Source organism: Temnothorax longispinosus, chromosome 10, assembly GCF_030848805.1.
Source record: "Temnothorax longispinosus isolate EJ_2023e chromosome 10, Tlon_JGU_v1, whole genome shotgun sequence".
Lineage (NCBI taxonomy): Eukaryota > Metazoa > Arthropoda > Insecta > Hymenoptera > Formicidae > Temnothorax > Temnothorax longispinosus.
The window spans coordinates 3421502-3445634 of NC_092367.1; the positions used below are offsets into that span (position 1 = coordinate 3421502).

At 35.0% G+C, this 24133-nt stretch overlaps 1 protein-coding gene and 1 long non-coding RNA gene across 7 annotated transcripts in view; one reads left to right on the plus strand and one right to left on the minus strand.

The window, feature by feature from the left end:
- LOC139820212 (glutamate receptor ionotropic, kainate 2) overlaps positions 1-24133 on the plus strand; it is a 407847-nt gene that overhangs the window by 184545 nt on the left and 199169 nt on the right. The gene's annotated exons all lie outside the window — the stretch shown is intronic.
- LOC139820612 (uncharacterized) lies at positions 5448-8006 on the minus strand. Of its 2 annotated transcripts, none has more exons than XR_011734043.1 (3): positions 6668-8006; positions 6455-6560; positions 5448-6046 (listed from the first exon to the last, which is right to left on the minus strand). It is a non-coding gene; the product is annotated as an uncharacterized lncRNA (long non-coding RNA). The 2 variants fall into 2 exon arrangements; XR_011734042.1 differs by having other exon boundaries at positions 5449-6046; positions 6672-8005.

Genomic DNA, 24133 nt, shown 5'->3' on the forward strand with positions numbered 1-24133 from the left:
CCCGAGAGCTTTGTAACATGCTTTTGCGCCCAAACGATCGTATTTCGCGTGGATTTTGGTATTCTCGACTCCAGTGCCTCGCTCGGCTGCACCTCGATTTCTTTCTACGGGCGGAATTAATTATACGTTTTGTCTTTCTCATATCTAGCTGACGCAGTGAAACCGATTGTGCGATCGCGATTATGATCAAACGCGACTGTGATTAAACGTGATTCATTTCCGTATTGTATAAATTATCTGAATTAATAAAACTACTTTGTTTTTTATATGAGACTTTTAAAACTTATTTATTTTATAAGTCAAAAAATAATGAAATAAAAAGATCGCTTTAATTGTGAAGGTATTAATTATCTTTTGTATTACTAAATGCATTTTATCATGTTGTAAATAAAGTAGCAGTATTAAATTATAACAGAAACTATTTTATGCAAACGTTTTAAATATTTTAAATTTTAGGATTATAGTATGCTAATACCATGCTGTGTATTCAGAGATGTATTTTTTTCGAGAAAATAATTTTATCTCAATCGACACAATTATTTTTGCAAAATTTGATTACGAATGGTTGGACGCGTCGCTATGCTAGAAATTTGGCCAACTCAAAATTAAATCGTCTCTCTCGTAACTCAATGCACGGCCGTACTACGCATGCATGAATAATTACTTTTTTATTAGTCTACGCGAGATTTGACCTAAATTGTTAGTAAAACTTTAAAGTGAATTTTTTAAATGAAGATTTAGTAATATAAAGATATTAAGTAAACTTTTATTACAAATTTCAATTTACTTAAATGATTATTTCAATTGCCTATCTATTTTGTTTTATTATCATGTAATATTCCTCACTTTTCGTTATTTGAAACTTTAAAAATGCATATATTGAAAAGAGGCATTCTCTTTTGAAAGTTCAAAGCGCAAACAAAATATTCTTATTGTGGAAGCATCCTTTTTTACAAAATGTTTGTTCTCTAACACTCTGGAAGAGAGTTATATATATACATATATATTAAGCTCGCTTGAGTTGCTGAGTCGAAATTGTGTGGCCCCGTTTATTTGCGGCGATATTCGAGTCTATTGTTCATAAGCTAGCGCGTATATATCGATTGCCGGGGCCTTGGATCCTCGCCAGATCGTTTGGTACCCAACGAGCCAGCCAACGACAACGACTTTCATCCTTGACTCTTCCTCCACTGGCTTTGTCATAGTTTCACGATCGTCTTTCAGCTATACGCGCATCATAACTATGCGGCTAAATTTATTTACTTTTAATCCACGAGATTCATTGTACAACCTTTGTACTTTTCAATAATGTGGCAGTTTAATATTTTACTACTAACTTCGACAAATTTCTCGCAATTTTCATGGAATTGTTGCACAAAGTTTTGTGTCTCTCATAAGTTGTAAACAATTTTATAGAGAGATATATAAAATTCTTTCAGAATATTAATTTTAATGTAAAATATAATTTTATCATACACTTTAGCATTCATCCTTTACTTTTAGTGTGCATAGTAAGAGAGTGCACGTGCACGAGGTAAAAAATATATGTTTTTTATCTTTTCCAACAATTAACATGTTTCGAATAATTATTCAGAAACACGTGAAAATTGCACATTAATTGCCATGCTTAATAATACAGTCTTAATAACATATTTACTTCAAAATGCCACGACAAATTTTGTATTAATCTTAACGAGTGATTAAAATTCAATTTTCATATTGCTAATAAACATTTAGTATGGGGCAGAAAGTTTCTGATATGCAAACTTCAGGGTAATAGAAGTTGACGGCGCAGTGTTACATCTGATATACGATGCAAACAATTTAATAAAAGTCTCCTCTTGAGTAATAAAGAAAATTTTGTTGCACAGTACAATTACTCTTTGCAAAGTCGTTTCGTTTAGATATCAAAGTGAAAATGTCTAAAGCACGACTTGGCCACGAGTGTTTGTTAATATAATTACAAGTTTGCAAGCTCTTACGAATCGGAAATGAAAAACAACCACTATCGGTCGTTGGCGACGTGATCGCACTAACAATAAGAACCTCACGAACAATCTACACTTGAATCTTTAACTGGTGCATCTTAAAAGAAAAAAAACGCCAACAGAGCATTGAGAATTCACCCCAGATCTATTCTTTTTAATCGTATTATTTTACGGTTTTTTTTTCTGTCGCATGTCCGGATATATAATTATTTTATTTTAAATGACAGAAAAGAGAGATAGAAGAAAGTACTGCGAAAAAAACCGTATGAGAATTGCGGAACTGCGAAGTGAAAGTACAGGATGTTATTCATGTATATTATACTCATTCGTGTATTGAGAAGAATTTAATTAAACGGACCTGAAAAGAATGCATTTATTCTACACTACGTAACGTTTTCTGGTCGAGTCTACTCAACTCTTTCGTAGTCCTCTACAGATATAGACAAAGATTCATCAGTCAGCGCAAAACAAAGTTTTATGATAGAGATATTTAAAGCATGCATCTTACCCTGCCATTAGCAAAACCATTAATTAAGGTGGCAGCGCTTGGCAAAGCGAGAGTGATAAAAAAAATAGACATTAGAGATGGAGAACAAGTTGAAAAGCCAGTTCATATAGCACAATGACCGTCTCTATCGCGGCTATAGTCCCTCACTCTTTCCCTCTTTCCCTTCTGAAGGGCCCTTTTCCCTCATTCTCTACGCTCTACAGCGTATCTCTGCTCCTCTTCATCTTCCTTCTCTGCTTCCTGACGATAGAAAGGTTCACTTATCATGCCAAAAATAAATCCAGCACGGTCGGACCGGAGATAAATTCGGGGAAACGCATTGGAGCGCGAGGTGACTAACGATGACTATCATTCACTCCAGGCTTTCTTTTAAGGACGGGCTAAGCGCGAGCCGGCATCTTCGAGGCAAAGCAGATCCATCCTTAAGACGCCGGTTCAAAATTAATTAAGCAGCGCTTATGCAGCTCCGTAGTTTATCCTTCTTCCGAAGCCCCAGGTAGTCGGTAGCGTATTGGTTGACACGCCGAAACCCGCTCGAGGATACAACTCCTCTGGAGTATTCCGGAATATGAACGTTCGTAATTAAAGTTTAACACACCGGTGATTTTACTTTCATCTAGAAGTTTCCTCGCAAATGAAAACCCGGCGAGAGATGATACTATTAAACAACAAAATCTTATATTCGCTTTGCTAAACGTATACGTAAATAGTAAATATACAACCTTCCAAATTGCTTGGCGCTACTTTAAATTTAGAAACCTATAAATTAATAACTAATTTAAAGTTAATGATAGTCTAATGTAAATGTTTAATCGGTTATCATCATTTTCTCGTAATTTTTTAATACTTATCGTTGCACAATGAAAAAATTAATGTAATCGAACAGCTGAGTCAATTTGCGAGTCTAAGTCAAATGCCAAGTTTATTATAACACTGATCTCAACCTTGTAAAGTCTACAAATTTTAAAGTCTACAAATACAAGCTGATAAAAAAAGAGGTTTCTTCCTAAAGAGCTTTGCATGCTAATGCCATCGTAGTAGCTGTTGTTATTTCTCCGTTCCGTCCGAAACTGCCGCTCATCAGAAAAGCTACCAGCTTATTCGCTCTCTGTACCTTCTAACCCATTTTGTCGGGTACCAGTTTAATTAAAGGAGATACAAATTTAGCATTACCTATCTGCTTTGCGGATTTCACTAAATGTTGGTAATTTTGCATGTAACAAACACATCTAATTAACGTCTTCCGTGCTTTAGGTTTTACTTTTAATTTGGTCACTTTTTTACTTACTAATTCATCTTCAAAGAGCTTCAAATATTAAATATATAAGATATATTAATAAAATATATTAAGTACTGTTGAAGAGAACAATTTACAATATTTCGACGTTAATTATATTATAGATTTGTTGTATGATTTCTATGTATATTGTTATTTATCTGCAAATTTAGTTAATGATATAAAAAATCTGTAAGTCTCTGGCACGTCTGGCAGATCAGAATTGTCCAAAAATAGAGCTTACTGTTTAAACACCGGTAACATGTCACCGGTGAGCACCATAATGGTGACCATTCGCTTCAGTTCTCCAATGCTGTGGGAATTGCTCGGGCGTGTCGGGCGACTACGCCTTCACTGCAAGGTTATATATGACCCGCAACAAACCGGAATCGCACGATAGAAAAGCGTCGTAGGTGGAAATCGATATACCGCGAACTGCAACACTCCGGTCTTGAATTTCGCGGGCGAAAGGCGAGTTGGATTTTGTCCAGTTACCAAGTCGGGCGAGACGTTTCGTTCCATTTTCGAGAGACGCAAGGCCGAGACGCGATGAAAAGTACGAGCGGAGCAAGAAATAGTACGTTAATTAACGCGTTCAACTTTCTAGAACTTGAGCCAAATTTTATGCAATGTATGTGTATTTTTAGTATCGAGAAATTGTATCGCCTTATGAAGTATTATCCAAACACTGATTTCTGAACGATATCATTTTGCTTGACAAAAAGGAGATACTATTACAACATGTTTTACGGTACATTGGACTCATTAAATTTCATAGTCTATTTCTTGCACTTTGAATAACACTCTAACAAATACTTTTATACATTCTAAATAATGTCTTTTTGATGTAATTAATTTACAATTAATATCCAAAGTATAAATCGCCAATATTTTTATTACATATTTAGCGCAAAATTTGGCTTTTAGTAATCTGGCCGATCTGGCGGTACACGAAGATTATTATCAATGCAATAATAACAAAACGAAATATTAGAAAAATTATAATTTGATTGTGTTGCGTTAGCGTTATGCTATATTGCGAGAGAATCGGAATACAATTTAAGAATAATTATTGTGTAGGTAAATCGATGCAAAACGATGCTATTTTCACTTTGATAGTCTATTGTCTTGATGGGGAAACTGGTACTTTACAGGTGAATCGATTGCCCTTTCGTTACTTCAACAAGCTTTCTCACAACCTCTTTTATTGTCTTTCATTAATTTGCTAATTGATAGTGGTCGCGGTTATGGCGAAATTATTGAAAGAAACACTTTACGAATTCTCAATTTTCTTGTCTAATCGGAAGCAACTCGAAATGAACTTCCAATATAAATTTTCTGTAGTTTATTAATACTCGTAACTGAAAGCTGTGCCAAAGTATTTTAAACTCGCTAGTTTCAAACTCGTAATTCCGAGTTTTAACGTCTCATAAAATTGATTCTACGTTATTTTGATGAAAATCTTTTGTAACTTTTTTGTTTCTCTTTTGATACACCATCTACGTTAGTTCTAAAAATCCATAAAGTCTGAATTGATCTTCATCTATATTAAAATTACAACTCTCACCAGACGTGTAAAATCTAGTTTCTATCTTACTTATTATTTTTTTATATTATGTTTTATGGATATGTACTTATTTTGTAAAAAAGAAACAACAAAATTCTAACAACAGCAAGTTTTATTTAATGTCATAATATCTTACAATTAGTAATCTTTTACGTTTTAAAAGTAGAATTACTGTTGAAAAAAACGATTTAGTACAGTATTAAAAACAGTATAAAATTATAACAATAAATTGCATAAAGGATTTTGTTTAACAATTTTTAGAAATAATTATTATAAATAGAATATCCTTTGGGCAACAAAAATTTACTACTCATTTTATACTATCTGTGGTTACGTTTTATTAAGTGACACATTTCTCTCGCCTTTGATTACGTCTGTGGAATGTTATTTTTCAGATAATAAGATTGTTTAATTAAACCGTTGATGTGAAGAATATAAACTTCCGTCATGATTAATTAACAAACATGGATTTTAAAACAGTGTAACATGTCTGACAATATTTACTACGCACGTTCATGATTACGAGATCGTTCATTAAACTCTTTGCCATGTTTCCTGTCACTATACTGTGATCTAACGTAGCCGCGGGCAGGGCATATTTTAATTCAAATTACTGCCGTGTAATTTTTTTCGTTTTTGCCAGTAACTTTCATCTTCTTTTCATATCTGCATTCAAGCCAATAAATTTCTTCTTGGGTTGTCATTCTCTGATAATATTAAAATTACGTTTATATTTGTTTAAATATATTTTTATATTTTAAAACACACAACTCTCGGAAAAATATTTTAAACAAAATGGATTATGTGGGAGATATATGCGAATCAATTACAACTAAATTAATTTTTAAACTTCTACAATACGAAAATTACATCTTGATATTGTTTCTATTACTTATCTATAAATAGAACTTATAAATAATTTGTTTACTTGAGATATTATTTCAAGATCTATAATGCAGTTTGAAAATTGCGAAAAGATGATATATCGATCCCGTACATCGCTCGCGTGGATTTTCCTGCAACGTATGTGAAGCAGTCGATCGCGTTAGACGAACTTTAAGCTAAAAGGCAGTGAAAGTGTTCCTGTGAAGCATGACGAGAGTAATGACACTCACACTAATGCAGCTGCACCGGGATACCTCCACTAGTTCAACATATGCCGATTTGTTCCAACTATTGACGTACGCCATTTCTCCCCACCGAGCGGCCACGATCTCTGTTCTTCTCATCGATATATGAAATAAAAAGATGATGATTTATGTAACGAATATATGCTGCACTCTCTCATAATATCTATAATAACATCTATAATTGTAACTCGCTTATACCTACTATTCGTATTATTGCAGATATTTCGAACTCGTAATACCTGCAGTAATATCTATAATTAAGTAAGTATAATTAAATTCTCTTGTGAACAGAATCGATTGAGAATTGCGATTTGTCGAGATCTTTTTTGTGCATTGAAACACAACGAAAATAAAAATCTGAATTTATCAACATTTTTATCCGTGTATAGCCATTGCTAATTTTCAAAGATTTTTTAATCAACGTGTCATCGAGTTGCAATCCCGAATTCCACCGCGCTGCGCAATCAAGCTCGCTCTAGGTAACCAGCAACTGTTTGCGACTTATATTTCTAGGCCATTTAGAAATTCGATCGGTCCATCGCGGTTTCCATTGGTGGAACTGATCCAATTCGCGGCGGCACGGCAATGCTTCCTGCGAAGATCGAAACGAGAGCAGACTGCAGAACGGGAAAAGGCGTAGACGCGAGGTCCGGTTTTATTACGAGAACTTAGCGCAACACACGCGCGCGCACGAAGTGGACGCGTGTACACACGCGAACGGCACACACATGTGCATTTACGTGCGGCGATGCACGTAACGATCGCATGCACACGCCACGTGATTACCATTCGGCATAGAAATTTGCAGCACAGATCAGTCGCGCATTTGGCGTGTCGTTAATGTGCAATAAACGAATATTATCGTAATTTGACAAATTATTTTTAACCAGCTGGCAGTTATTTCGTACAATACTGGTTGCACCGGTTGATCGCTACAATTATCTTTAGAAATAATTTACATAGATTTCTCTTTACAATTCCCCCGACGTTGTGCTTTTATGCCCTATAAACGTGCTAAAACGTATATTACTGGAAAAGGGATTTAAGTGGCCTAGTTTAGCGATATGAAAAGTGTTGAGCGAAGATAGAAGGAAGAGGAGAATACGCGCGAAAGAGGGAGCTTGTAAACGCGCGAATTATTCGGACAGAAGATACGACATGGACCAGCTGTTGCTTATTGCTGATTCTCGCACACATGGTGCTGACTCGTTACGTCGCACTTGTTGTAGAGTGAAACTTACCTTAAAGCATGCATGAGCAGTGCGAACAAGCGTGGGCTAACGAGCGATAGAATTCGGAAAATGATTCAAAGAATTCTCTGCTCCTTTGAACTGCTCAAGAAATGCTCCATAATTATGCGCGGCAGAGAAATTATGCAGTTTTTGGGAGGCAACTGAATATTTGCAGAAATCGTAGAATTCCATGCTCTATTTGTGATAAAACACAATTATAATATTGCACCGCGTGATTATAATTCCATCTTATGATTATAGAACATCAAAAATTACATGTGTGGTAGAACATGTGTTAAGTTCACATAAGCAATTTTGTAAGATAGGTTGTCGATCATTTAGACTTATAATTTCTAATTTGACTACGAGACTAATGATCAAGCGTGCATTAAAACTATTATTATGTTGCATATTAATGAAGAGATATATAGTTTACATAATAAAACTAAAATAATATTCTTTAAACATGGAAAAAAAATTAGCTAATCTAGTCGTAAAATATTGATAACTAACATTTTTTTGCAACTACTTTTTTCCAGCGAGAGTTATAATTTAGCAATAGTAGCAGAATCTTTTGTTCTCGCTGCAAAAAATGTTAGTTATCCACATTTTACAATTAGATTTGCTACAGTAGCTAATCTTTTTTTTTCCGTGAATATAAATTTCAATTTATCTTGAAAAGCGCATTCTTTCATTTGTCACTTGTCTTCTTCAAGTAAGACTGTTTAAATCTTCGTCAAATTGATATATAAAGTTGAATAATGCGACTTGCATTGAAAGAAAGAAGTTTAAATAATGCATTCTCTTAACAATATTGTGCGAAATTAAAATTTTCAAACACATTTTTCTTATGAAAAGCGGAAGCTTGATTTATGTTTTTGTGTTTCTTCCGCTCGAATTCGCGATAAAATCGTGACAATGGCACATTATTACGTACATCAAATGACAAATTACTACGAGAAACGATTTCACGCGCTACTGCCTCATCAAACAAGTTTTAATCTTTGACTGATAATAAAGACGAAGATATTTTAAACACGACGCCGTCTTCTTTCCAAAAATGCAGCCGGCCATAGAGAGACATGATAAGGAACTCTTTTTAAGGAAATTCACTCGCTCAGTACTCCAGATTACTTTCTAGATTGCCTATCGGATTTTAACAATTTAGACGGGCCTTTCTTTGTGATTTTCTTGTCTCAGGAATTCGTGAATCCTTTGTATTGGACGTACCCTACGTCTTGGTTTTCTTCTTTCTTTTTTCTTCATTCTCTCGGTTTTCTTCCTTATTTCCTCTTGTTCGTATCACGGAATTGTTATTTAAGGCAACTGAGATTTCTTATCACCTTACAAGTTCTCTCGCATTGTCGCGATTTACGAATGTTCCTCTCTTATGTTCTTTCATTCGTTTCTTTTTCTTTCTTCTTCCGCACGTCACCTTCATCGACTTTACACGTCGACTTTACTAAAAATCTACACATAGATGTATTGCTATCGTTACAATTTTAATTTAAAAGATTAAAACATACACTGATTAACAATCTTGCATAAATAAAATTTCAATTAAATCGATGATAAAACTATGAATTAAACTTTTTTCATTTTACATTTATTTTGTTTATTTTACTAATTTTGTAATTTTAGTTGCGCGGAATGAATATCGATCTCTTATTGTATCGGCTCTTTAGAATAAATATATTTCGAAATTCAATTATTACCATAAATATTTTTTTAATAATTAAAAAATTTCATATATACAACACATACACAATCTATCTATACATTCTTTTTTTTGTTTTGAATTAATTCTTTGTTACCTGCGGAATCAACTCGACGTAATATACGCGACAAAAATATTGTACTCTAATTCGGTATCTAATTTCCAAAACAAAAGAGATAGATAGACATAAAGTTATTTCATTTCTTATATTCCACTTAATATCTCTTAATAAATAAATTACTATTTAAATGTTGTGTTATTATCTTTATTCTCTAAGCCTTCACTAGTTTTCGTGACGAAATTTCGAAGGGGCTTAAAGGGAGTGAAAAATAACGGAGAAAATGAAAGCGCGATAATTCGAGTCGGACCTTATAGCTGGAAATATATTGGATATTGGACTGACAATATATTATTTCGTTGCATATTCAGGGAATGCCGTCACTCGCGCGGTTTATCCTTTCTTCCTTTTTTTACTCGAATCTCGCCTGCTCCGAATACCGAAAGCTGGGAACGGAAGGCTTAGAAACCTTCAGTTCGCACGATAGACTCGCGTTGCAGCCTATAGGAGGGCAATCTCAATGCGTCAGAATTGAGTTGTGCGACTGTTGTTATGTCACCACCGCCGTTACGGCGCGGCGGCGTCGCGTTGCAATATAACATGCGACGATATATTGTAATAACGTAATTATCTCGTAGTTTTATTTGCTGCGATTAGTTGTATGACTAATTTGCACGTCGAAAACACTAAAATGACTTTTCCAGAAATTTAAATTGGTGCAGACGAGGAGAGAAATTAAAAAAATTGGAGCTAGATATATTTTTTATTGCCATATTTTTGCGTGATAAATTTAATTCAATTAAACGTAGGCATATAGCATGTATCAAAAAAGGCTTTCAATCTACATTGTTCATAGATTTTTATATATTTAATTACTCAATACGATAGTTAACGATTATAATTCAATCAATACGATGGCTGTGATTTCTCATGCATATATATGTAGAATATTGGTAGTATAAAAATTACTTGTCTTACTTTTTTACAATACAATTTTGTATTGTTTCTTTTTTCGTATTATTTCTAAATTTAATCTCTTATTGGATATGTGATAGGTTATACGACTGCAAAATTAATCTCATATTGCACTATATTGCAGACAAATGTATGATAGAATACCTGACATTTTATTCGATTCCAACACGCATAGAAGAGAAATATCTCGCACAAAGATTGTATGGTAATATATGGCGATATAATGCGCTTGGATATTGAAATACCATAAAACTTTATGTATCTTCTTCGCGCATTCTCTCCACGCCTATCGCCAAACGAAATTCCTTATCATAAAAATGCACGTTGCAATTTCGATCAACATTTTGATACGTTATCTGCGAGAAATTTAACGTAAATATTTTATCTTTCCAAACATCTTTATCCCTCATTTTAATCAAACAGAGCGTATATATATTGGTTTTCTCTCTTTGAAGCTTCAGTTTTGTCAAATTTGCAAAAGCATATATAGTCACCGCATCTTGTCTAATAATTCCAACTTAACAACATATACAAATAATTAAACTTACATTTAATTAAAACTTACAGTTCTTTGTTATTTACGATCTTCCTTTCTCTCTTCTCTCTATAAATTTTTTAATTTTATTTTATCCTTTCCATAATAGAATTTCCATAATTACTCCAACTTGCATCGAAAGTTTTATGGGCATATAAATTTCCGGGTCACTTTACGATCAGAAATCAACTCATCTTTATTATCTAAATTTAAAACTATCTCTTTATTGAAGATGCTCAAACTTCTGCATAAATATATTAGATAGAAATTATTATAACATGATATTTTTTATGTTTTTATCGGTTTTTTCAAGAAATTAGATATAAAATTCTCCATCTATACATGGAGGTGAAGAATTTCCATCTCTGATTATATTCTCCGTCTTAATTGTATATTAATAAGAGCGAAAAGAGAGTAAAACACATACAGTAAAAGTACTATTGTAAGTTATTTACAAATCTCATTTATTTATTAAGTGATTTGAAATCGAAGAAACTCACATGCAACATGGATGGAGTGATCACTTACTTACTTAGTTAGGGAAGTTAGTCGCCTTAGACATTACATATCTTTAATTTTTCAGTGACTATCTTCTCTCACAATTCACCAACTAAGTAAAGCTATGGGGGCAGATCCGTCGGAACCACCGAGTCCATGAATCAAGCATGATGGCCACAGTTTGCCGAAGGAGCAAGGACGGTTTCGCTTGACGAACGTCTTAGTGTTGTTACTGTAAGCAAACTGACGTTGAAACTCACCGTTTACACTGTTGCAAGCCGTGCACCAACGTGGATGGGCACGAAAATTTCACGGATCACCAATACGATCCATCTCGAGTACTTTGCTAACATGGTCCAAACGTCTTTAGCTCCTTCAGCTCCGCGAGAGAGAGCTTTGCACGGCATTCGGAGTTCGCTTTGACGCGATATCCGTTTCCTCTTGCGAGTTCTTTGAATATTTTATGATCTCTAACTTCGCCGCGGCTTCATTTGGTTCAGGAACCTTGATGTTCTTTTCCCTTAAAAATTGGCACTGAACGATAACGCCAGTAACAAGAAAACAAATTTATTTCATTTTCGCCAATATTGTAATTTTAATTACGAAAAAGTTATTGAATTATTTAAACTTATATATTGTTTCTTGTACGCATTATGTCATCACGCAAAGTTATTTTTATTAGCAATTGTCGAAGGCGTTAAAAAAATATCTCGTCTACCTTCGTGCCGAACGCGGTGATCGTATAAACTATGTCAAGTCGATCGACGACGCGTCTCTCCTTCGCGGAGATGTGACTAAGAAATATGCAAATATCAAAGTAAATAATGGAATTGGGCGTGACGATGAAATTGTACAAAGGAAAATTGTAATTCACAGAAACGAAATACTTGGATTTGTACGTGCGTGCCTCAGCGGAGCGCGCCTGGAATTTAGTTAAACAATACGAAACTTCGTGAGACAGATTTCGAAATTAGAGATGTCATAAAGAGGGAACGCGCTGCTCATGACCTTGCTTTGAAAAGGAAGCATATTCTGAAAGCGATGTTAATGTATATTTTCCATTTTATCGCTATATATAAAATCCCATGGATTAATAAACATTTAAATAAATTTTGTATAAAAGCATTCAGGCTGTGTGAATAGTTTTAATATATTAAAGAAGATGAACAGAGATTTATTGAAGGGTTTATCTCATACTAGAAGAAGAATTAGACAATATTTCAGTGACAGATTTATATAAAGACAAAAAGACATAAAGAAAAATAAATGTTAATTCTCATTAGGAAATTACAGACAGAAAATTTAGATTTGATTAATTACGCAAATCTTTTTGCGCAATGTAATTTAAAATAATATTGTAGTAATTAAAACAAATTAACACTTATATCTTTGATATTAATAAAATATTATTAATATCAAAAATAAATATGATAATAACAAATTAATAAATGTTAATTTGTTTCACTCAACAATATTATTTTAAAAACTTAAATATTAAAAACATTGCTACCGCTTTACGAATTTATTTAGTGAAATAATTATAGTAACATATTTTGATTATATTAAATTACATATCGCGACAATTATTATTAAAACACTGAATTTTAAATACATTTTTTAATTGCGCGCTTCTAATTAAGAAAATTTCTGTGTTTTGCGTATAATATATTTTAAATAAATTAAATTATTCTTATATTTTTTATTAAAGAGGTAAAATTTTCCAATGAAATTTTAAGACTTCTATTGCGACATTTATTTTTCTCTCTTTCTCGCCCTCTCTGACAAATTTACGAAAGATTCTTCGACATCGAAGATTGAAAACCAATTGTCGAACGGCCTTATTGTAGATTTCTTTGGAATTTGCTTGTGCCCGCGCACATTACGCGTGAAATCACGTTGGCGCAACATTAGCTTTTATTCCGTCGCACGCTTATTCTCGAACTTACAATTATATTCCATATGTCCTTATCGGCCTTTCAAATCGGTGTACTCGATACACACAGCTAATGCACGATAATTGCAAAATGCATAGCATTCCACGGCCCCGCACTTAACTATGCGTATATTATGCGCGCACATGTACACACATACACATACGCGCACGCACACATGCGCATACATTAGTAAGTTAAATTAATTGCAAATACGTCGCAATTGCTTCAGGTCGAGTTAATATAAAATAAATGTTGCATGTTAAGAAACAAAATTACGAAATGTGTAAGCATACTCATAAGTCTATGACAACTGCACGCTTGACGCGTAATAACTACCGGCAATTAATTTATTTATCATCCACCTGACGATAGAAAGCGTAACGCGGCGTACGAATTAATCGCTTTTCATGTCGGATCTGCGATATATCATGAAATTTGCGTGATTCCTGCGCGGGAACAATTTCCATCGATTGACAAGGGGGATGTGCGCCACCGGAAATTAATGAAGCGCGTAATTGACTGAACTTCAAGGGAGCGATTCAGAATTCTCGACAGTTAAAGTGGCTTCAAATTAATGCCGCACACGCGAAAATCCGCGACCGCAAAGTTTAATAATCTCGAATCTTCAGCAGAACTTTATGACACATCTTCAAACTTGAATGCAACGTATTTAAACCGCTTATTAATTTCTAACAATTCACAGAGATCGAGATATGATCTTAATAGGTGGAACCGCCCGTAAATTTCCGATGAGCTTCACGATCGTTTGTTTTACGACTTACTCATTAATCGAGCACTAATCTTCTCGACGAAACATTAGGAAAATTCATGTATTTCGTTGGAACATTTCAACTACTTTTCTTCTTCATAAATCTCGGTCATTATTCTGCCTTTTCATAACTTTGTCCTTAACTTTAATACATTAGCAGCGAGTCCCATTGTAAAAGCGCTGCCCGCTAATGTTCCATCAGAGTTTATACTCAGCTACTTGTCTGTTTAATCTTTGTCCAACAGAGGAAAAAATCTGATTGTGAAGCACATAAGAACATAAATAAATTATTAAATTTAATATTCGAATTAATAACGAAATGTCGGAATGATTGAGTTAACTGAATATTGTTTAACACGTTTAACGTATATTCAAAATCCAATATTGATGATAAATTGCATGATAAAAGCATCAAATTTTATATTAAAAACATGCTAGACTGTTTCAAGTTTTTAAGTATCTAAAAACGAGACACACAATAATGATAAAATAACATTCTTCTCTTAGCAGTTTGATGTCAGTAATCATCCGGACGCATTCGCAGAAATAATAGCGTCGCACAAGAACAATCGGTGTAATATGAAATTGTGCTCGCGTGCAACATCCAAATTTCATTTTGCCGTCACGAAAGTTGTATAAGCGCCGAAGTGAGTTATGCGCGGGCCCGCTTAATATCACCTTTCACTCACCGAAGAGTAAGAAAAGCGCGATGTCGTTTTTCTTGCCGGTGTCGTCGGGCCGCGCAATTCGGTGAAAAGGACTCGTGCTCTTGAACATTTTTACATCAATGAAACAAGCGTGTCGGCGAGCAGTCAGGTTCGATGATCTCAGAGATGCGGAAACGAAGCGGCGCCAATGTGGTGCGAAGCCGCCAACTATGAAAATTCTGCAAGCATTCGCGGAATTTTCCGCGGATATTCGAATACTCTGAATGTTCGCGAGCCAAAGAATGTCGCTGACTGGGAATATAGTCGTTTTGGATTACATATAAAAGATGAATACGGCTGTGCAACGCATTTTTATTGCGTATTAATGGTCTACAATTACCTAACGTTGAACATTCATATAAGTAAATGGCGAGTGCAAAATGAAGAAATAATGCAAGTCTGTTTCATGATTAAAATGGTATAATTCGTGCATTACAGATTCTTTTAGTGAATTAGAACAATTAAACAGATTAAAATTCAATTCAATTTAATTTAATTTATTGCATAGCGAAGGAGACTACGTCAGAATTTTAATGAAAATCGCCATTGTGCGTATTAAAAAAAAGGATACATTTTGTTATTAATGCCTCTAATGTAAAAGAAATCAACTACGTTGAATTTTCCAGCAGCTGTGTGTATGTTGAGTACCGCACACTTGGAAAAAGATTTAAACGAAATGACGATTGTCGGTAATAATAAGCCTCGTGAAGTGTTGAAGAATTCTTTCGGAAATGTTCTCATTCTTCGGTCTTTGCGGCAGTAAACATGCGTAGTTTACTGACAGCATAACGAGCTGTAAAAAAGACATTTCGAAGCAAACCGAATGCGCGTACTCGTTCACTCTTTACTTCTCTTCTTCCGACACGAATAGCATTAAGTTCTCACATTTTTTTCAGAGATAACGCAAGATTGTTCAAAGAATTTTTATAAACATTACATGAATAAAAGCGATACATAAAATAAGATATAAAATATAATATTATGATATAAGAATTTGAAATTAAATATAAAGATTTTCAATCATTTAAAATAAGATATAAAATTTTTCAATTAATAGCGATAATATAGTGTAAACTCAATAAGAAATAATACACATTCGACTGATAATTATGACAAAGTAATTGGAAAATAGTGATGTATGTATACATAATATTTTGTTCAATAATTTCGGTGAGGTAAGTCGTAATGCAGAAATTCAGAAGTTTTAAATGTTTTCTTAGGATATCGCATCCACAAACGTTATACATTTATGAAGCAAGAATATTGCTGATGGTACGTGTTACCAATCAATACAGCCGCAAGCGATAAAGATCGTCGAGAAAACGCGGTTCGTTTATTTCATACCTTTTTGTTTTTCTTCTGGCGACGTCGGCGAGATCCCGATACATCTCGTTAAGGCGCATAATTAAATTTACTCCATTGGCAGCTTTCCCCGCAGCTCCGTGAAAAATAATAACATAATAACACGCCAGGCTGATAACGTAATGCACCGTGGTGCTTACGCAACGAATTCCCACCTGCGTGGTGCGCCAATCGCGTTTCTCCGTGTTTCGCCATCGCGCTCATAGCACATAAAAGTCAATGAAACTTGCTATCCGCACCCTCTCGCTCGTCTTTTTATTATCTTCCCTCTCGAACTGTCCATCGACGGCCGGCTAATTGAAACCGTATACGTATCGAAATGCCGGAAATAACGGCCGAGGTACACGCGCAAGACAGAGTGAAATTCATAACGTCACATCTGACTTCCTTTCAATCAATATCCCGCCGGACGACTAGTGTGCAGAGTAAACGCTTTCACTATTACTAAGAAACACTTTGGCGAATACGAACAAAAGGATGATAACGTAGCTCATTTTACGAAACCAAAAAGTGTCTCAGCGTCTCGATAATCTTTTTTAAATGATCGATAATTTTAATGCGTAACGCGGAAGTGTGCGAGTAAAAAAGAAAACTGTTTTCTGCTTTTTTACATATGTTTGGTAAATTATAAATGTTTGTCAAATAACATACGTCGCGCGGATTTAAAACACGCGAATACGTGTTTGTTCATACTTTGCTTATCTTTCTGCGAATTCTGAAAAAATTCCAACGCATGTTTTTCACCGACAGTGAACTCGCGTTCGTACAATATATGGAAAAAAAAATTACGTTATTGAATTTACCCGTTTCTCTACTGGATTCAGATTAAATACTGCGTAACCAAAAACGTCGCTCACTCGTGGAATACAGTGCTTTCTATGGTTCTTGTTGTTTCATTTAGTGCCTCAAACTGCTTAATTTAATCCTTTTGATTACTTTATTTAATTACTTTGCTAAATTGACGTTCTCCCGCTCGTCTGTGGGCGCGCACTCTGCAATTTTAGCCTCTTAACTCCGCTAGGCACGTCACCTTTGGCATCACAAGAGAGCAATTACCGTTCCCTTTTTCAAGGGCGTACTACGTGCCAATTGAATTACTCTGTTCCGAAAAGTATCAAAAATTTAAATGTATAGTGGTTAGGTCTATGCACCTTATTTCTATATATTGCCGCTACACACGTCAAATTCGAAACATAAATGTAATAGGCATGACGCAGTATTATAGATTAAATGTTTCAATTGCACGATGATGAAAACTTTAAAATGTACATTCAAGAATTCTCTCGACTGAACGTTTCATTTCGTGCGCTAGAAACACGATAAACATTTCATGTTAATACCTTTTACCGTAATGAAGTTTATTCTTTTATAGCCATCGACTATTTAGATGGAATTGTAGCACAGTTTTTGTAATCGCATTTTGTAATTGCACCGCATCGCACAATAACGTTAGAAACCCGCAAAATATACGCGTTATTCTTCTCTTTTGTTATACGATTTTACAATAAGCGCGTACGCGAAGGTTTTCGTTACGCAATCAATTTCTCGAACGTATATTATGTTATAACACGCCAAAGTTCAACAAGGAGATGTTCGCGCTCTTCTTTTCTCACCGGAAAATAGCCATAGCCTTATGTAAACCATTGTCGATCGATGTCCATATCCCCGTAGGTAACTGAGAAGTATTCCGAACGAACAGCAGACGTTCGGGCGTGAAGCGCGCATGGTCGACGTTATTTTTATTAATCAAGTTATTTGTCATAAATGGCGCCACATCGGTACGCGGGAGTGAGAAAAAAATTAATCGCCATTTCTTGCGAAACAGCGCGCGCACAGTATTACCGCGGATTATGTGTCTCTTCAGTTCCGTTACTGTCGAGCCTCGCAGGTTTTAATTATTTATCATTCGTCGATCAGACGTGGTCTCGCAAGCTGATGTTTTAATGTGCATTCCGATAATACAAGCAAGAATTATATAGAAACGCATACGTACTCAGAATTATTTATTTTTTTTTTTTTTTTAATAAGATAAGAAAATCATTCAGTTTCTTGCGTCATCAGCTGCTGGATGTCTTTTTCTATTTTACTTCATATCGTAATCATCTTTTCTAAACTCTATATTTTCTAAACTTTATCGCCATTTCCACGTCGACCAATACAAGCAATGCAACGGTTCAGTAACCGTCTATCCAGACAGTAGGAAATACACGGCTTTAGGAAGGAAAAATCTGACGGTGCATTAAAATCGCAATCCCCAGCAGTCGCTGTTGCACGCGTCTGGAACTATCGCATTATGCAACCGCGGATCGCATGCACCGTTGACTGCGCAAGGTCCCGCGACCGGACTCTTTCGAAGAGGAGTTAATCGAGCGTGGATGAAGTAGCCCGGAGAAGAAATTATCCCAGCGTCGCCGCGGAAAACGATAGGGAGAAAAAAAAGAGGAAAGCTCTCTCCGTTTCTTGCGGAAGAGCTTGTACCCTCCTTCCTCGTCATTCCATGTGTTTCTGCTCCTTTCTTCTGAAAATCCACCCGCGGCGTCCTACCATCCCCTTTCGTCCGTTTGCTACTTGACGCCCGTATCCTGTCCCTTTATTCACCCATCTTTCTCCCTCAAAGAATCTTGAGGCTTCGTATTCCTTTCTTCCTTTCCTCTCTACGGAGCCGGCGGAAATTAACGACTCGGAAATTCTAATTCAATGGCAAGGCTGCCGGCGCGACTCTAACTCGCGCCTTTCTTTCTTTCACGCCTTGTGGCTTTCCTTCTCTCTCTCTCTCTCTCTCTCTCTCTCTCTCTCTCTCTCTCTCTCTCTCTCTCTCTCTCTCTCTCTCTCTCTCTCTCTCTCTCTCTCTCTCTCTCTCTCTCTCTCTCTCTCTCTCTCTCTTTCAGTTTCTATCTCTATCGTTCTCTCCCTCGAGACTCATTCGGTGTTTTTGTTACACGTTTCTTCCGCCGACCCGCAAAGCCGAAAGGGTCTTTTTTCTCTGGCCAGCCAAGGTACAAGAGACGGATGAAAAAGGCGTGGACCCTTTGCAGGCGATTAAAGTGGTAATGACTGCCTTGTCACGATAATGATGATGCAAGAAAGGGGGAATGCGGATGCGGATGCAGTCTTTTCCAGCCAAAAGTGTCAATTTGGTTGCAAATATTAACTTAACTGAGCGCAATTCTTAACAATTATTACTATCATCATTTTCGGTGCATTAAAGAATAAATTTGTATACATTATTTACGTCGCGTTATTTACGAAAAACTAAAAGTATCTCGACAATTCTGACGATGACTGTATCCTAAAATATGCGAAACCAATTCTCTTACTAAACGATAGAATTACATATGTATACAATTACATAGTTAGTGTGAAAAGCGATCAAGAGATATGATATTAAAACACTGCACTGGTATGTAAAGTGTAAATAACTCTGATAACGCGTTTTTTTTTAATATGTAAAAAACGAGTTTGTCGAGAGTCGATTGAAAAATCAACAACCATGCAATAAAGTGCTTGATATTTTCTGCAATACTTGCGTGCCGCAGTAAGTAAGTGATGTAAAATTGCAGCAGAATAGAATACCATTTCTCGAATTCAAAGGATCGCGAATTTCAGAGTTCAATTTTCAACGCATATTTGCCAACGCATTTTTGAGAGCTACAGTCTTCGATGCCGATCCGCGTTTTTCAGTTTTTCAGAACGCAGCGTTCCTGTAACAGCAATAGATATAGTAAAGCTATCGATAAGTATCGTTTTGTTATCTAGGTACCATAAAAGCTTGACTGTAGGTTTGCAAGTAAAAATGCTTTGTAAACGATATTAAAACTTACAAAACTTACAATTTTGACAATACATTTATAAAATAGTAATTTGTATTTTTGGTAATATAATTGTACGTACAAATATTAACCAAATTGACCATTAATATAAGTCAATTAATATTTTATTAACGAGCAATAAAATTAGTTTTTATTGTTCTTTTCAAATTATTATTCTTTTTACAAATTATTATTTTCTCTACTCTGTAAAAACTTATTCATAAATCTTTATTTTCTGTGAATTAAGAGCACTTTTTTTCTATATTTTAAATACATTTTTTACATTTTGCAATTAAATTTAAAATATGTATAATATCATTAATATGCAAAAACTTTATGTAAAATTCTTATCTAAAAGTAACAATTTTTTATTTACTTACTTAATTAATAACTGTCTCTTTTTCTCTTTCTGCACATACCGATGTGAATGAATATGAGTTAATCAATTGTAATAAGTCGACAAATTCAGCTTCGATAAACACCGCTTAAAAGCACGCGGGTCGCGTGAACGCTTTTATTGAAAGCAGTCGCTCCACGTGTGCGTAATTAAATGCCTGATGTTTACAGCATACCTGATTGAACTAATAATGTGACGACCGGACTGTGAAAATCATTTCGCGCGCTGTAATCAGATTAACTTCCCCGCGAATATGAAAAGCCGCACGAAAAAAATACGAGCAACTCGCGATTAAGTTGTCTGCATTTGACGCGTGACGGAGTTAGCGCAATCACAATATCATGAAATACCGCGATGAGAGAAGTCTGGTTGTTGAATCTATGAAAGGATCGACGGCATGCACAAGCGTGCCATCGTTCCGTCACCGAAACCGCCGCCGTTGCAGCGTCGAGTCGGAAATACATGGTTCTCCATGTTTATCCCCCCGAGAAAAATGCGATTTTCTGTAAATCTGAATTTCCATCAAAATCCGACATCAGTCTACACGGGCCCGGAGTGTTAATCAAATACGACTCCGATAAGCTTATTGCGAATGTATTTGCATGGTAGTAGATAGCGGGTATGACGAAGGAGATTATCGGCCCGATAGGAAACGTGATGAGGATAAACTGTGTTCATTGAAAATTTTGTTTACCGGATTATCGCTCGAGCGCGGCTTGTTTTACATGGCAACGTGAGTTTTACATAAAACGCGTTTTATGCGGATAAAAGACGAGAAGCGTCACTCGTTCTTTTATTCTCTCTCAAAAAAAAAAAATGAAATAAAATCGAAAATGGATATTTTGATTAATACTGAAATAACACGAAATTACTGTTTACTTGCAATTTGCACATGTGGCGTTGAGGAATTTGTTGGCAATCGCGCGCATTCGCTAATATAATGAAGTTATTGAACTTTAATTTCCGCTTTAGCATTCAGTCCGATTTCACTTGTGGTCGACACACGCTGAAACCTTTATGTAATACGCGTTATGAGTGCGCCGCATAAATGCAAATGTTTTATTTGCAGTTTTATTCGCCCGATTCTGCCCAGCGATTTCAAGATTGTTTTATTATATATAAAAGCAATCTCTATAATAATTTGTACACAATTTTAAAGCTACAAATTGCGGTCGATTTAAAATAAGGATTAAAAGTTATTGACATTCGTGTAACTTCGATATTGTGTTTGGACATCGTGCAATAACAGTTTCGATATCGTAAACGTAAAATATTCGAAACGAGACACAACACACGTAGATTTCAAGCGATCCTAAAATATAGGAATCCCAAAAGATTTAGCACATATTTTAGACACGTTTATGAAATGTTAAAAGAACAATTTATTATATTGATATTAGAGCTTTTCGAAATACAAAGCGGATTGAGAATCTCATCCGATTTTGCGTGAGAGCGAATGTTTCGCGGGGAAAGCCAGGAAACCAAGCCGGCTGGACACTAGTGAAATCTCACGTACGCATGTGTGTATCTTTTATTTTCGTATAAATGCATCCGACCTCGATCGGCGTTGTGCGACCGACCACACGAATTCCGCGGCACGACTTCCGCCGCTGCGCGTGGTGTTACTGTAAGTGAAGTAACTAGAAGGATTTTCTCGTAACAAACCATGCGTGCATGCAACTACGTAACTGCACTGAGGCATCGACTTTCTGTACGCCGCATGATTATTTGGCCATTTGTGTCCAATTTTTATTTCTCTATCAAAATGTTTCTGCATGGAAACCAATTTCTGTCATAATTAATATTGTTGTGTATAAACATATATAGTTAATTATTTAATTTAGATGTAAAATAATTCATTAATTTTGATATTAATTATTTAAACGTAAAATAATAAGAAAGAGATACCACATGAGAGGAAATTTGAAATTGACTTTGGAATCTGTATCTTTTTCATTTAATTATATATATATATCAAAGTTTTTTCCTTTAAATATAGAAACTCTAGAACTTCTTGGGAAAAAGTCAAAACCGAGTTTCGGTTACATCGAAAATCTGAGAACGTGCTAACCTTATAGAGGTGCAATTATAAGTTGTGATTATATTCTACATATAACGTACACATATATATATTTCTGTTACATGATAGAGTTTCTGAGGTGTGGCAAAACTTTGAGAGCATGTTCTATACTAGTTCTTGAAACGAAATAAGTCTATACAGGTTCAGCTTGAGAAATACATGCTCTGTCCGAGAACATCATGGTTGAATCACCGATCAAGTATGTTATTTCATTATTTCATAACACCGTGTTTGCCGATCGCTGACGAACAATTGACAAATTAAGTTTGTTTCATTTATCAGCGCTGTGATGAGATAATATCACGTAAATTAAATTCAAGCGTAAATATTTCCAGAGAAAAATAGCATTAATTTGCTAATATTTCCGTAACCGTTATCTTAGTGCTCATACTTTATCGTTAAAATATTATGTGTGTATATTGTACAAAATGTGTGTTCGCGCACTTCCGCTTTTTCAAAAATATTCACAATAAAGAGATACTAAAATTAAGCGGTCAGAATTGAATGACTTTCCAAAATACGAATCGCAAAACGTTCCGCCACGTAACGCTGCGGAATCCTTTTACGTGTACATTTGCGGTGATACGAGCTCGGATTCGCGCATAGTGAGCACGATTGAATTTCGTCCGCTGCAAAATTCAAAACGGTCTTGACAGAGAACGTTTTGCAAAGCCAATTCTCGCACCGTTAGCAATAGTGCACGATAATTTTTTTTTATATTCTGAGAACGGCTAATACCAAACTCAATTACTAATGGATAATTGAGTTGCATTGATAGATCTTCATTAGAGGTTCTCTCGGTAATCGAATTTAATTTCCTCGTCTTGTGATTTAATGGAAGTTTCTAAAATTATAAGAAAATCTACTAAAATATACGATCCATTTTGCTGATGTTGTTCATAAAATATACGTTGAATTGATGAAAGTTTAATAAATATATATTTTTAATTTTATTAAGAAAACTTATTAATAACTTCAATTTTATAAAAATTATTAAATTGTTTCTTATTTCTTTTGAAAACATTATTATATTTAATTACATTTTTCTCTGGCTTTCCAATATTTTTGAAATTAATCTTGTTGTTAACGCTAAAATATTAAAAATTTTGCACAATTTTTATAAAGCAAATTTTATTTTTAGCATCAAATTTTTATTACACTTAAATATATACTTCGACATATCGTTTCTGACGAGAGAATATATTTAAAAAATGTAATAAAAAACAATTTCGTGATTAATATCGTAGTAATGGTCAAGGTAAGTGATCTCCTTGAAGAGTGAACGCAGTGAAAACGCCGTTCGTGTCTCGTTACAGATCAAGCTGCGAAAAACGCTCAGAGCTGAGAAAGCCGCGTAACGAAGCTTCTTATGGCATATCGGAATTTTTCCGTGGCCTTCGACACGAACAATTACAATCAAGCCTTCCATTCTTTCTCCATTATTCTTGCGCCGTAATTTAGGAATTAGAGAGAGAAAGAGAGAGAAAGAGAAAAAGTGAGAAAAGAAGAAACAAAAACTTCTCGCACAATTGGTGAATTTTTGCGGTGCAATTTACCTTCTACCGTTTACTCGCGAGTACTCGTGACATTT